Raw genomic sequence first — 12482 nt, 5'->3', positions numbered from 1 at the left:
CAATCAAGAATCAATGGTTGGGACCAGAGCTGTGGTGTAGTGGGTTAAGCTGCCATCTGCTACACCAGCATCCCATGTGAGTGCCAGTTTAAGTCCCGGCTGCTCCACTTCTGATCCAGCTCCCTGCTGATGTGCCTGGGAAAGCAGGGGAAGATGACCCAAGTGCTTGGGTGCCTACACCCACATGGGAGACCCTGAAGAAGCTCCTGACTCCTGGCTTTGAATTGGCCCAGCTCTGGCCACTGTGACCATTTCGGACAAAACCAGTAGATGGAAGACCTCTCTCTCTCTCTCTCTGTTCCTCCCTCTCTCTAACTATGCCTCTCAAATAAATAAGTAAATCTTTAAAATGAATTAGTGGTTGATTGGGTGTTTTTTTTTCTTTTCCAATTTTTTAAATTTATATAATGGGAACAAGCCAGGAACCAGAAGCTTCTTCCAGGTCTCCCACACGAGTGCAGGGACCCGAGCACTTGGGCCATCAACCACTGCTTTCCCAGGCCGTAAGCAGAGAGCTGGATCGGAAGAGGAGCAGCCAGGACATGAACTACCATCTATATGGGATGCTGGCACCACAGGCAGAAGCTTAACCTACTACGCCTTAGTGCCAGCCCTATATATAGTTCTATGAACATAATATTTACCACCCAACCCTCCTTCCCTTCCTCATTCCCACCCCCCCTCCTCGTTCCTTTCTTATTTTAATTTTTGCAATGACCTACTTTCTTAAAAAAAAAAAAAAAAACCTAGTTTAGCAGGAATATATACAACAGCATAAACAATAATTGAATGAAAAAATGACCATGTACAGTAAATTTTGAAGTAATCACAGATCATTAAACTATAGTAGCATAACATTGTTAACCATTGGTTTGACAAAGATATAAAACAGGCCAGCACCGTGGCTCACTTGGCTAATCCTCCACCTGCAGCGCTGGTACCCCGGGTTCTAGTCCCAGTTGGGGCGCCGATTCTGTCCCAGTTGCTCCTCTTCCAGTCCAGCTCTCTGCTGTGGCCCGGGAAGGCAATGGAGGATGGCCCAAGTGCTTGGGCCCTGCACCCGCATGGGAGACCAGGAGGAAACACCTGGCTCCTGGCTTTGGATCTGCGCAGCACGCTGGCCATAGCGGCCACTTTGGGGAGTGAACCAACGGAAGGAAGACCTTTCTCTCTCTCTCTCACTGTCTAATTCTGCCTGTCAAAAAAAAAAAAAAAAAAGTTTTAAAAAACTATATTTGGTGGGGCCGGCACTGTGGTGTAGCGGGTTAACACCCTGGCCTGAAGTGCTGGCATCCCATATGGGCGCCGGTTCGAGACCCAGCTGCTTCATTTCCAATCCAGCTCTCTGCTATGGCCTGGGAAAGCAGTAGAAGATGGCCCAAGTCCTTGGACCCCTGCACCTGTGTGGGAGACCCGGAGGAAGCTCCTGGCTCCTGGCTTCGGATCGGCGCAGCTTTGGCCATTGCAGCCAATTGGGTTTGAACCAGTGGATGGAAGACCTCTCTCTCTCTCTCTCTCTTCCTCTCTGTAACTCTGCCTTTCAAATAAATAAACCTTTAAAAAAAAAAAAAGAGTATATGCAGCAGTACTGATACAGACCTTTGTCTTAAATTTTAGCTCCCACGTATAAGAGGAGAACAAGTGGTATTTGTCTTTCTGTGTATGGCTAATTTCACTCAATGTGATATCCTCCAGTTATATCCATTTTGCTGCAAATGGTAGAATCTCATCCATTTTTATAGCTGAATTTATCATGGTGTATATATGCCACATTTTTTCTGATGATGGACACCTTGGTAGATTGCAAATTTTGGCAGTTGTGAACCGTACTTCTGTAAACATGATGGTAACCCGTACACTTTGGGTGTCCAGGCATCCACTTCACAGAACTCCACCCCCAGCCTGCCTGGACCATTGCAGCTGCTTTCTGATGGTCCACCCGGGCCATACTTGTGAGCCTCAAATCCTGACTCCACCCAGTCACCACGATCTACCTGAAGCACAGATCTCGGCCTGATCAGTCTCTCTTGCACCTACCGTCTGCTCTCCTCACTGGGCCCCAGGCCTTCCTGAACGGCTCTGTGGCTCCTAGCTGGGCCCTGACCATGCCAGCACCTGCCACACTGCTTCTGGCCTTGACACCCTTTCCCGTGCTGTCCCCGTGCCGTTGTCTGAACATGACTGGCTCCCCAGCTCATCAGATATGCAAACCCCAAAGTCTTAGGTTTATGTTGCTGAGAGGGTAGAAACTGAATCCATATACAGCGTCTGAAGGTAAGGCCTTCAGGAAGTGATCGGTGGGGTTAGGTTGTTAGGGTCGAGCCCCCATGAACGAATCCTGGTAGCTTTGTAAGGAGTGCCCACAAGACCACTTGCTTCTTGTCTCTCTGCTTCCTGGCTCACAGTGTGATCCACCCCTGCACACGCTCCACCACCCACCACCCTCATCAGACGCCAGACCAGTGGTGCTGCCGGATCTTGGACTATGAACCTCCAAAACCATGAGCCAAAATAAAACTTCCTTTGTCAGTAGCCTGTGTCAGCTGTTGGTCATAGTAACAAACAGCTGCCCAATGTCCCCCTCCAACTGCCATGCCCTTCCACCCTGACACAGGTTGTTCCTTACAGCTCAGCTCAGTCATTTGCCATTGGGAAGTCTTTCTGGTCCTCTCTGCTCCCATAACACTCTTTAAAAAAAAATGTATTTATTTATTTGACAGGCAGAGGCAGAGAGAGAGAGAGGTCTTCCATCTGCTGGTTCACTCCCCAGATGGCTGCAATGACCAGAGCTGAGCTGATCCAGAGCCAGGAGCCAGGAACAACTTCTGGGTCTCCCACATGGGTGCAGGTGCCCAGTGACTTGGCCATCTGCCATAGCAGAGAGCTGGATCAGAGTGGAGCAGCAGGGACTCGAACGGCACCCATATGGGATGCTGGCACTGCAGGCGGAGGCTTTACCTGCTACGCCATGGCGCCACACCCCCACCCCAACCCCCACCCCTGTAACACTCTTGAACCTGATTTTATCGTTGCACTTACATCAGGCCATGCCAGCACCTATTCCTGTGTCTGTTTTCCCAACAGTAAGCTGCTGAGAATGGGAACTGGGTGCTGTGTTGAGTCCCCTGGCTTAGCCAAGTCCCTGGCATATTATAAGCTGAACCAATGCATGTTGAGTGAACGTTGAAGGAAGGAAATCTGGCTCCTAGAAGGAGCATCAGGTATTAGCAGCACCCATTGTTACTCCACCTGCCTTATAAATTATTTCAGAATGTTGAAATATTTTAGGAAAGAACAAGAACTACATTTGCATAAGTCCATTATTTAATTTTTACTCAGTTACACCTCCACCAGCCTCCAAGTTAGTTGAGACAACCTATAAAAATATGTCAGGGGCAAGCGTTTGACCTAGTGGTTATGGTGCTCATGTCCCATGGCAGAGGACCTGGGTTCCATTCCCAGATCTGCTCCTGATAACGTAGACAGCAGTGATGACCCAAGTGGTGGGTTCTGAACCAGCATAGGAGACCTGGAATGTGGTCCTGGGCCCTGGCCAGGCTAAACCATTGCTGGCATTTGGGGAGTGAACCAGTTGATACCTATCCATGTCTCTCTCTCCTCCCTCTCTCTCTCCCAAATTCAAAGCAAAAAAACCTTTAACAGACTCCTGCTTGTATGTTACTGCCCAGGACCAGTCACAGGGCCCCCTCTGACTTCTTTAGAAGCTGGGAAAGTAAGTGCACAGGTGGACTTTCCAGGCCTTATACTCCAAGTGTCAATAAAAGGCTGCTGGAAGCGACTGGACAGCCTCCCTGTCTGCCACTGCCGGGGGAAAGCATTTAACATTCATTCATTAAGCTGTTTCTGTTTATGACCCAGGAACCTTACCTCACTAGCGACAGTCCATCTTTTCAAGTTATAAAATACTTGAACATTATTTATGGGGAAAAAATTAATTCTTGAGACCCCCCCCCCCAGCAACAGATGGCTCAGAATGCTGAGGGTGCCAGTGCAGTGTGCCACTCAGATCTCCCGTAAGTGCCAGCACCTGGGTGGGTGTTGGGGCACAGCAGGTGAAGACGCCCACATCCCATAGCAGAGTGCTGGTTCCAGTCCTGGACCTCTGCTCCCGAACCAGCATCCTGATAATTTGCCTAGGAATAGTGGCACAAGTACTTGGGTTCCTGTCACCAATATGGGAGACCTGGCCGGAGTTTCTGGCTCCTGGCTTCAGGCTGACCCAGTCTGGGCTGTTGCAGACACTGGGGTAGTAAGCCAGTGGGTGAAAGATTTCGTTGTCTTTTTTTCTCTCCTTTTTTCTCTCCCTTCTCCTCTCCCATGTTGGTCTGCTTTTCAAATGAGTAAACATTAAAAAAAAAAAGCGCCAGAGAAGGATGCTGGTCCAATTTCTGTCTTATCCTCTTTATGGCCAGGGGATGGGGTCCTGCAATTGGCCCTTCTGGGACAGATACCCACCCTGTGAGGGAAATGAGGTACAAGGATTAGCCACCCTAGCAGAGGCCCTAAGTCAGGATGAGTAAGAAGCAAGCCCTAAAGGAACAGAGGTACTGATGCCACAAGCATCCGTAGGGCAGGGACCAACACTGCACAAGAAAAACAGCAGCCTTCACCACACTGTAGCTGACTCCACCCTCTGAGCTGCCCTCCTCCACTGAGAATGAGATCAGTGGGCGGGAGACCCCATTTGCAAAAGCTGTGGGAAAGTGAGACCCTGCATTGCCTCCTACAGACAGTAGAACTACTCAGGCCTAAACAAGGCTGTGTCCTCACAGCTCTCTGTGAACAGTGACTGCTCCAGGTGTGGAAAAGGCACCATTCCACAGGGGGCCACACTTCATCAGTGGCCATGCCAGCCTGAGACCCATTCGCTCTCCACACAGTCCCCCGGGACCCAAGAAGCAGCTCTTGTGGCCCTTGCACATGCCGTCTTCCTGACAGTGTGGCCTGTAGCAACGTGCTGCGCCACGAGCCAGCTCTTGCCCACGAATTGCTCCTGATCCCTGCTGGTAGTTCAGAAACCACACCTGGTTACTGAGGCTTGGTGTACAATACCGACTTTGTGATAGCCAGGAGTGCCAGCCCTCCTGGGAAGCTGTGACCATGATTCTGCATGACATGATGGGTCTCACATCACACAACAGAAGTCATTCAGGATCAACTCCCACTTGGGGGCCTGTGTGCCAGGGATTTCTCTATTTTTCATCTAATTTAATCTCCAAAATAAGCATAGCAATTAGATATTCCCATTGATTGATCAGAAAAATTCTCACAAGTCAAGTAGGGGAGCAAACCCTGAATGTTAACCCAAACTTCTTGGTTCTGGTCTATTTATTTATTTGAAAGGCAGAGTTACAGAGGCAGGGAGAGGAACAGAGAGAGATCTAGCCGCTAGCTCACTCCTCAAATGGCTGCAATGGCAGATCTGAAGCCAGGAGCTTCTTCCAGATCTCCCACATGGGTTCAGGGGCCAAAGGACTCAGGCCATCTGCTGCTTCTTTCCCAGGCACATTAGCAGGGAGCTGGATCAGAAGTGGACCAGCCCGGACTTGAACTGGCAGCCATATGGAGTGTTACTGCAGGCAGCAGCTTTACCCACTATGCCACAGCGCTGGCCCCGGTTTTGAGCTATATCAGTTTCCACAGCTGCCACACCACCAGCCCCTCCTAAGGGACTTTAATTTAAAAGAAAAATTTCTGGCACTCTGGTGCAGTGGGTTAAGCTCCTGCCCACAGTGCCAGCATCCCATATGTGTGCCACTTCTGATCCAGCTCCCTAATGTGCCTGGGAAAGCAGCAGAAAATGGCCCAAGTCCTTGAGCCCCTGCACCCATGTGGGAGACCTGGATGAAGTTCCTGGCCCATCCTCAGCTGATGCAGTCATTTGGGGAGTGTATCAGCAGATGCGTGATCTCTCCGTCACCCTGCCTTTCAAATAAGTGAATAAATTTTGGAGAGAGAGACCATCCATCCACTGGTTCACTCCCCAAATGCCTGTAATAGCCAGAGCTGGGCCAGGCCAAAGCTGGGCTCTCCTGTCCAAGTCTCCAGCATGAGTGGCCAAACCCACATATTTGGGCCATCATCTGCCACCTTCCCAGGCATGATAGCTGGAAGCTGCATCAAAGCAGGCAGGTCTCTAATCAGGCAACCCAGTGTGGAATGCAGGCAGTCCAAGAGGGGGTTGCCTCCCACATGGAGACCCAGATGAAGTCCTATTTCCTGGCTCTGGGCTTAGCCCAGAACTGGCTGTTGTGGCTATTTGGGGGATTAACCAGTAGATGGAAAATCTATCTGTCCCTCTCTGTTGCTCTGCCTTTTAAATAAGCAAATAAATAAATATTTAGGGAAAAAAAAACCCTACTATACCTCTAAGGTTTACCAGAAACTCTGCTGAAGAGAATGCAGAAGATTTGGGGACGGCGCTGTGGTAGAGCAGGTGAAGTCGCTGCCTGCAGCGCTGGCATCCCGTACGGGCGCTGGTTTGAGACCTGGCTGCTCTACTTCCAATCCAGCTCTCTGCTGTGGACTGGGAAAGCAGTAGAAAATGGCCCAAGTTCTTGGGAGGCCCAGAAGAAGCTGCTGGCTCCTGGCTTCAGATCAGCTCAGCTCTGGCCATTGCGGCCCCTGGAGAGTAAACCAGCAGATGAAAGACCTCTCTTTCTCTCTCTCTGCCTCTCCTTCTCTCTCTGTGTGACTCTCTTTAAAATAAATAAATAAATCTTTTTTAAAAAATGCACAAGATTTTGCACTAGTCACAGCAAGACCTAAAGCTCCATCTGACACTTAGAACCCCAGAGTGCTATCACATGAGCCTACAGCTTGGGAGAGGAAAACTCTGAAATGGGCAGGTTGCTTCAGAAGGGAAGATTGGGGTTGGAGGCAACGCCAGTGGAAGATGGCCCAAGTAGTTGGGCTCTTGCTACCCATGTGGAAGACCCAGATGGAATTCCTAGCTCCTGTCTTCAATCTGGCCCAAACCTGGTGGTTGCGGCCATCTGGGGCATGAACCAGCAGATGGAAGATCTGTCTATCTCCCCGTCTCTGACACTCTGCCTTTCAAATAAATAAATCTTCAGGGAGGGCAGGTATGATGGGAAGAATCACTATATTCCTAAAGTTGTACTTATGAAATTTGTACTCATTAAATAAATGGTTTCTTTGGGAAAAAAATAAAATAAAAACAAATCTTTAAAAATAACAAAGAAAGGGAGATGGGAGGGCATTAGGCACCGTGGTTAAGATGCCACTTGGGATGTCCACGTCCATATCAGAGTGCCACGGGCAGGTCCCAGCTCCTCCACTTCCAGGCCAGCTCCTCTGAGGCACACCTGGCAGGCAGTGGTTATGGCCCCCACCCATGTGGGAGGCTTCAACTGGGTTGGGCTCTTGGCTTTGGCCTGGCCCAGCCCTGGCTGTTGGCAGCCATTTGGGGAGTGAACATCCATTTCATAAACATTTTGTTTTATTTTTTATTTGGAAGTCGGAGAGACAGAGAGCTCTTGTCTGGTGCTTTGCTCCCCTAATGCCTACAATAGCCAACACTGGATCAGGCCAAAGCCAGGAGCTACAAGCTCTATCGGTGTTTCCCATGTGGGGGCAGGGACCCTGGTACTTGAGGCATGACTTGCAAACTCCCAGAATGGACCAGCAGGAAGCTGGAACTGGGAGTATTTGTAGAACTCCGTTCCATATGGGATGTAGCATGTGGGCAGTCTTGGCTGCTGCACCAGATGCCTGCCCCGTGTGATCTGCACAAACACACCGTTCCTGTTTCCACTGTGGAGGCACAAACACATTATCTCGAAGAATGAAAAAAGTTGGGGGGAACAGCCCTGGGTTTTGTGCCATGTGTTACTTGTCAGTCCTCCATGTCCTTGTCAGGTGGAATCACAGCTCCTTCAGCTTGAATATTTGATTCATGAGATGAACTCTGAAATGTGGTGGTAGGTAGACTCACCTATGCCACACTTTTAAATGATACAAAGTTGTCGAAAGGGTTTTGGGGGCCAGTGCTATGGCTTAGTAGCTTAAGCCTCCATCTGTGGCATCCCCTATGGGCACCGGTCCAAGTCCCAGCTGTGTCTCTTCTGATCCAGTTCTGCTGTGGCCTGGGAAAGCAGCAGAAGATGGCCCAAGTGCTTGGGCCCCTGCACCCACATGGGAGACCCGGAAGAAGCTCCTGGCTTTGGATCAGCCTGGCTGCGGCCATTGCTGCCATTTGGGGAGTGAACCAGCAGATGGAAGACTCTCTCTCTCTCCCTCTGTAACTCTGCCTTCAAATAAATAAATACATATTTTTAAAAAGATTTATTTATTTTGAGAGGCAGAGTCACAGAGGGAGAATCTTTCATCTGCTGGTTCACTCCCCAAATGGCAGGAACGGCTAGAGCTGAGCCAATCTGAAGTCAGGAGCCTGGAGCCAGGAGCTGGCACTGCAGGGGGTGGCCCCAATAAATAAAAGCATAAACAAACAAACAAACAAAAAAGGGTTTTGAATGTAGAGGCCACATGCTGTATGCTGCTGCCCAGAGCATGACATTGCCAAGGAGATTAGAACTCCCTGAAACTAGCCGGCGCCGCGGCTCACTAGGCTAATCCTCCGCCTAGCGGGTTCTAGTCCCGGTTGGGGCGCCGGATTCTGTCCCGGTTGCCCCTCTTCCAGGCCAGCTCTCTGCTGTGGCCCGGGAGTGCAGTGGAGGATGGCCCAGGTGCTTGGGCCCTGCACCCACATGGGAGACCAGGAAAAGCACCTGGCTCCTGGCTCCTGCCATCGGATCAGCGCGGTGCGCCGGCCGCAGCGCGCCGGCCGCGCCGGCCATTGGAGGGTGAACCAACGGCAAAAGGAAGACCTTTCTCTCTGTCTCTCTCTCTCTGTCTCTCTCTCACACTGTCCACTCTGCCTGTCAAAAAAAAAAAAAAAAAAAAAACAAACAAACTCCCTGAACCTGGTACTCGCTGTCTCCACTGGCCGCTGAGCTCTGCACGCAGCACATCACTTGCCTCAGCATCTTCCAGCAGACGGAAGATCCCTGAGGTGAGACATCTACACGATGTGCGTCTCTGCCAAGTCTGGAACACCACGGGTGACTGCCAAGTCTGGAACACCACGGGTGTTTGCTAAGTCTGGAACACCACGGGTGTTTGCTAAGTCTGGAAAACCACGGGTGTTTGCGATGTGCGAAGTTTCCAGTAACTCCTTCTTGCTCAGTTCTACTTAACAACGCGCCTTCCCCTAGTTGTAGAGGCAGAATGTAGAATTAAGCACAGATGGATCCTGATCCACCTGTCCCATCCCTACCGCCTCTGTACACCTTGTCCCAGAGTCAGCCGAGAAGCAAAAGAGGGACAAAGAAGCAAATATCCCTTCCCATCCGTTATGCTGATCCGGCTCTTTGCAGGAGGGGTGGGCGATTTCCCAAGGAGGAGTTCTGTGGGCGCGAAGGGGTGTGAGCAGAACGGGGGGAAGGCAAGCCCTTGTAACAGGGCTTGGAGGAGAGTTCAGAGCTGTCGGGATCAAGCATTACAGGGCCAGGAGGCCCAGCCCGAGCACCCACAGCGGGGCCAGCACTGAAAGGGTGACCCATTCATGGCAAGGTGTCCACACCCAGGTATCTGGCCCCTGGCCGACTGGCCGGGTTGGCAGGTGACCCCTGGCTTAAACTAGACAGAAAGGAACTGTCAGCCCCCAGGCCAGCCAAGCAGAGGGACCTGCTCATTCCTCTTCCACTTTCTGTTTCTGAAGCACTTATCCCACCCCTGCCTGGGGGTGTCTGAGGGTAAGAGCACCTCTGGGCACCCAAGGGGCCAGCGGGACCTGTTCTTCCACTGGCAGATCACGAGGCTGTTTGGGTGGATCTGTGTTGGTCAAGACAGAAATGGAGCAGCAGTGGAGGGCAGAGCCATGGCACCCACCCCGGCATTGTGCCCACTTCTCTGCAGTCCCAAAGGAGTGCAGGGAGGGCTGGACACAACCCCACTTCTCACCATTCTTTGAATTTTGCTTCTTTTAACCTTCCAGTCTTCTTCCCTTTCAAGTTCGGCCGCATTCCCACCTAATGAAAGGCTGGAAACGTCGCTGTGAAGGCTTCAGGGTGAAGCTCTAATGATGGTCATCATTCTCTTTCCTAATTCTGCTCAGGGGAAATAAAACAGTGTGACTCCCAACCACGAAAGCCATTTCCAGCTGGAGACCTGAAACAGCCCTCACTGGCCAGTAGATGGCGCCAAAGGTCGGTCCCTTTCCGCCTTGGGATTCCCAGCACCTGGTGCAGTTCCAACACTGGTCAGCCCTTCACCCTGCACACAGGAGGCCACAATCCCCACCCTGTGCTGCCAGAGGAGGAGGCGGATTTGTAGGATAAAGGCAAGAGAGAGACGGAAACTAATTTCATCCCAGCTGCGGAGGAAGCATCTAGAGCTGGTTTCCAAGTGGGGATCAGCAGACGAGTGTTCCTGGAGGAGAGAAAGGCATTGCAAGAGAAGAGACTGTGGGGCCTGCCGGGTGGCACAGGGGCTGAGCTGCTGCGTGTGATCCGGGGAATCCCATCTCCAGCTTCTCGCTAATGTGCCCTGGAAGGCAGCCACCATGCGGGACCTGGCCCAGCCCTGCTTGTTGTGGGCATTTGAGGGTGAACCAGCAGATGGAAGATACCTCTCTCTTTCTGTCACTCTTCCTTTCAAATAAACAAATCTTAATGTATTCTGCTCCCCTTTCCCCAACCAATAAATGTCTGTGTTTAAAAATGAAATAAATAAAGAGGAGTACACACCGGGTTCTGTGTGCTTGCGGCAGAGCTGAGTGGAGAGGGAAGCGTGTGGGGAGGCAGGCCAGCCCAGCAAGGCTCTGGAGCTGCTGTACTGATCTGAATGAATGAAAGGAGGTTGCATCTGGGGGCAGTGGGCCCTGTTGTGTGTGCATTCGATGGGTCCTCAGGCTTCCTGCGGGGGCCGGGGCGGGGTGGGGGGAGCCGCAGCATACCCAGGAAACAGCGCAGCAGGTGGTTGGAGGGGCAGCCCACCACCCACCACCACCCTCTCCTGCCTGTTCTTCCTCTTTCGTGGCTGTTTCTCTCTGTATTTTCTTAAATTTCCAGGTCACGCTGACGGTGCCTGGAGCACCCAGCTGGGACCCTGTGACGGGTGGGTGTCTGCAGTGTCTCAGGCTGTGGGCAGAGAGCACGTGGGTCCACGCCCCAGCAGAGAGCGGGCAGAGCTGGCATGAGTGGGCAGCTGGGGCCTGGGGCTCCAACGCTCAGGTAGAAGTGCTGGCCCAGTACTCCAGGAGCCCCGGGGAAGTGGGTGGATAAACACAGGAACTGGAACCCATCAATTCAAAAGGAGCTTGGGCTGCCTGGATCTGGGTGGGGCCCTAACCTCCAGAGCAGGGCTGTTTTACAGGAAAACTCCAGCCCCTTAGCAGCTGTCAGGACGAGGGGCTGCAGGAAAGGGGTGAGTCCAGGATGACTCAGAGGTTTGAAGGGGAGCTCAAGGCGGATGAGGGCACTCTGGGAAAGACGGACGTTCACGCTGACATCCAGGAGGACGGGTCGAGGGCCTGCCTGGGCTCATCCCACTTTCTGTTGGCCCATTTCTTGTCTGTCCCGCCCCCGCGAGTGTGAGATCCAGAGATGCTGCCTGAGATTCATCCAGCTCCCCGTGCCTCGCCCGGGGCTGTGCACACTGTCCCCCCCCCGCCTCCATCTCCCTGTGCCTCACCCGGGGCTGTGCACACTGTTCCCCCCCCCCCCCATCTCCCTGTGCCTCGCCCGGGGCTGTGCACACTGTTCCCCCCCCCCCCCGTCTCCCTGTGCCTCACCCGGGGCTGTGCACACTGTCCTCCCCTCCCTGTGCCTCACCTGGGGCTGTGCACACTGTCCTCCCCCCGTCTCCCTGTGCCTCACCCGGGGCTGTGCACACTGCCCCCCCCCCCCGTCTCCCTGTGCCTCGCCCGGGGCTGTGCACACTGTCCCCCCCCCATCTCCCTGTGCCTCGCCCGGGGCTGTGCACACTGTCCCCCCCCCCCCGTCTCCCTGTGCCTCACCTGGGGCTGTGCACACTGCCCCCCCCCCGTCTCCCTGTGCCTCGCCCGGGGCTGTGCACACTGTCCCCCCCCCCCCCTGTCTCCCTGTGCCTCGCCCGGGGCTGTGCACACTGTCCCCCCATCTCCCTGTGCCTCGCCCGGGGCTGTGCACATTGTCCCCCCCCCCCCGTCTCCCTGTGCCTCACCCGGGGCTGTGCACACTGTCCCCCCATCTCCCTGTGCCTCGCCCGGGGCTGTGCACATTGTCCCCCCCCCCCCGTCTCCCTGTGCCTCACCCGGGGCTGTGCACACTGTCCCCCCACCCCCGTCTCCCTGTGCCTCGCCCGGGGCTGTGCACACTGCCCCCCCCCCCGTCTCCCTGTGCCTCACCTGGGGCTGTGCACACTGTCCCCCCCCCCGTCTCCCTGTGCCTCACCCGGGG

General features: G+C 53.2%; 1 protein-coding gene across 3 annotated transcripts in view; it reads left to right on the top strand.

Annotated features, from left to right (window-relative positions):
- Positions 1–10787, top strand: part of LOC100338442 (EEF1A lysine methyltransferase 1) — a 40166-nt gene extending 29379 nt beyond the window's left edge. For 2 of the 3 annotated variants that reach the window (XR_011384983.2, XR_011384982.2), the window contains 2 exons: positions 10160–10250; positions 10328–10787. The gene's annotated coding sequence lies outside the window, so the exon portion shown is untranslated. Of the gene's footprint in view, positions 1–10159 lie in introns of all 3 variants that reach the window. The other variant, XR_016226810.1, reaches the window with a different exon arrangement.
- Positions 10788–12482: the final 1695 nt, after the last annotated feature.

The sequence above is a fragment of the Oryctolagus cuniculus genome, chromosome 20 (assembly GCF_051225735.1).
Source record: "Oryctolagus cuniculus isolate XC-2025 breed Fujian yellow rabbit chromosome 20, ASM5122573v1, whole genome shotgun sequence".
Taxonomy (NCBI): Eukaryota; Metazoa; Chordata; class Mammalia; order Lagomorpha; family Leporidae; genus Oryctolagus; species Oryctolagus cuniculus.
This window is presented reverse-complemented; position numbering and strand designations above follow the sequence as displayed.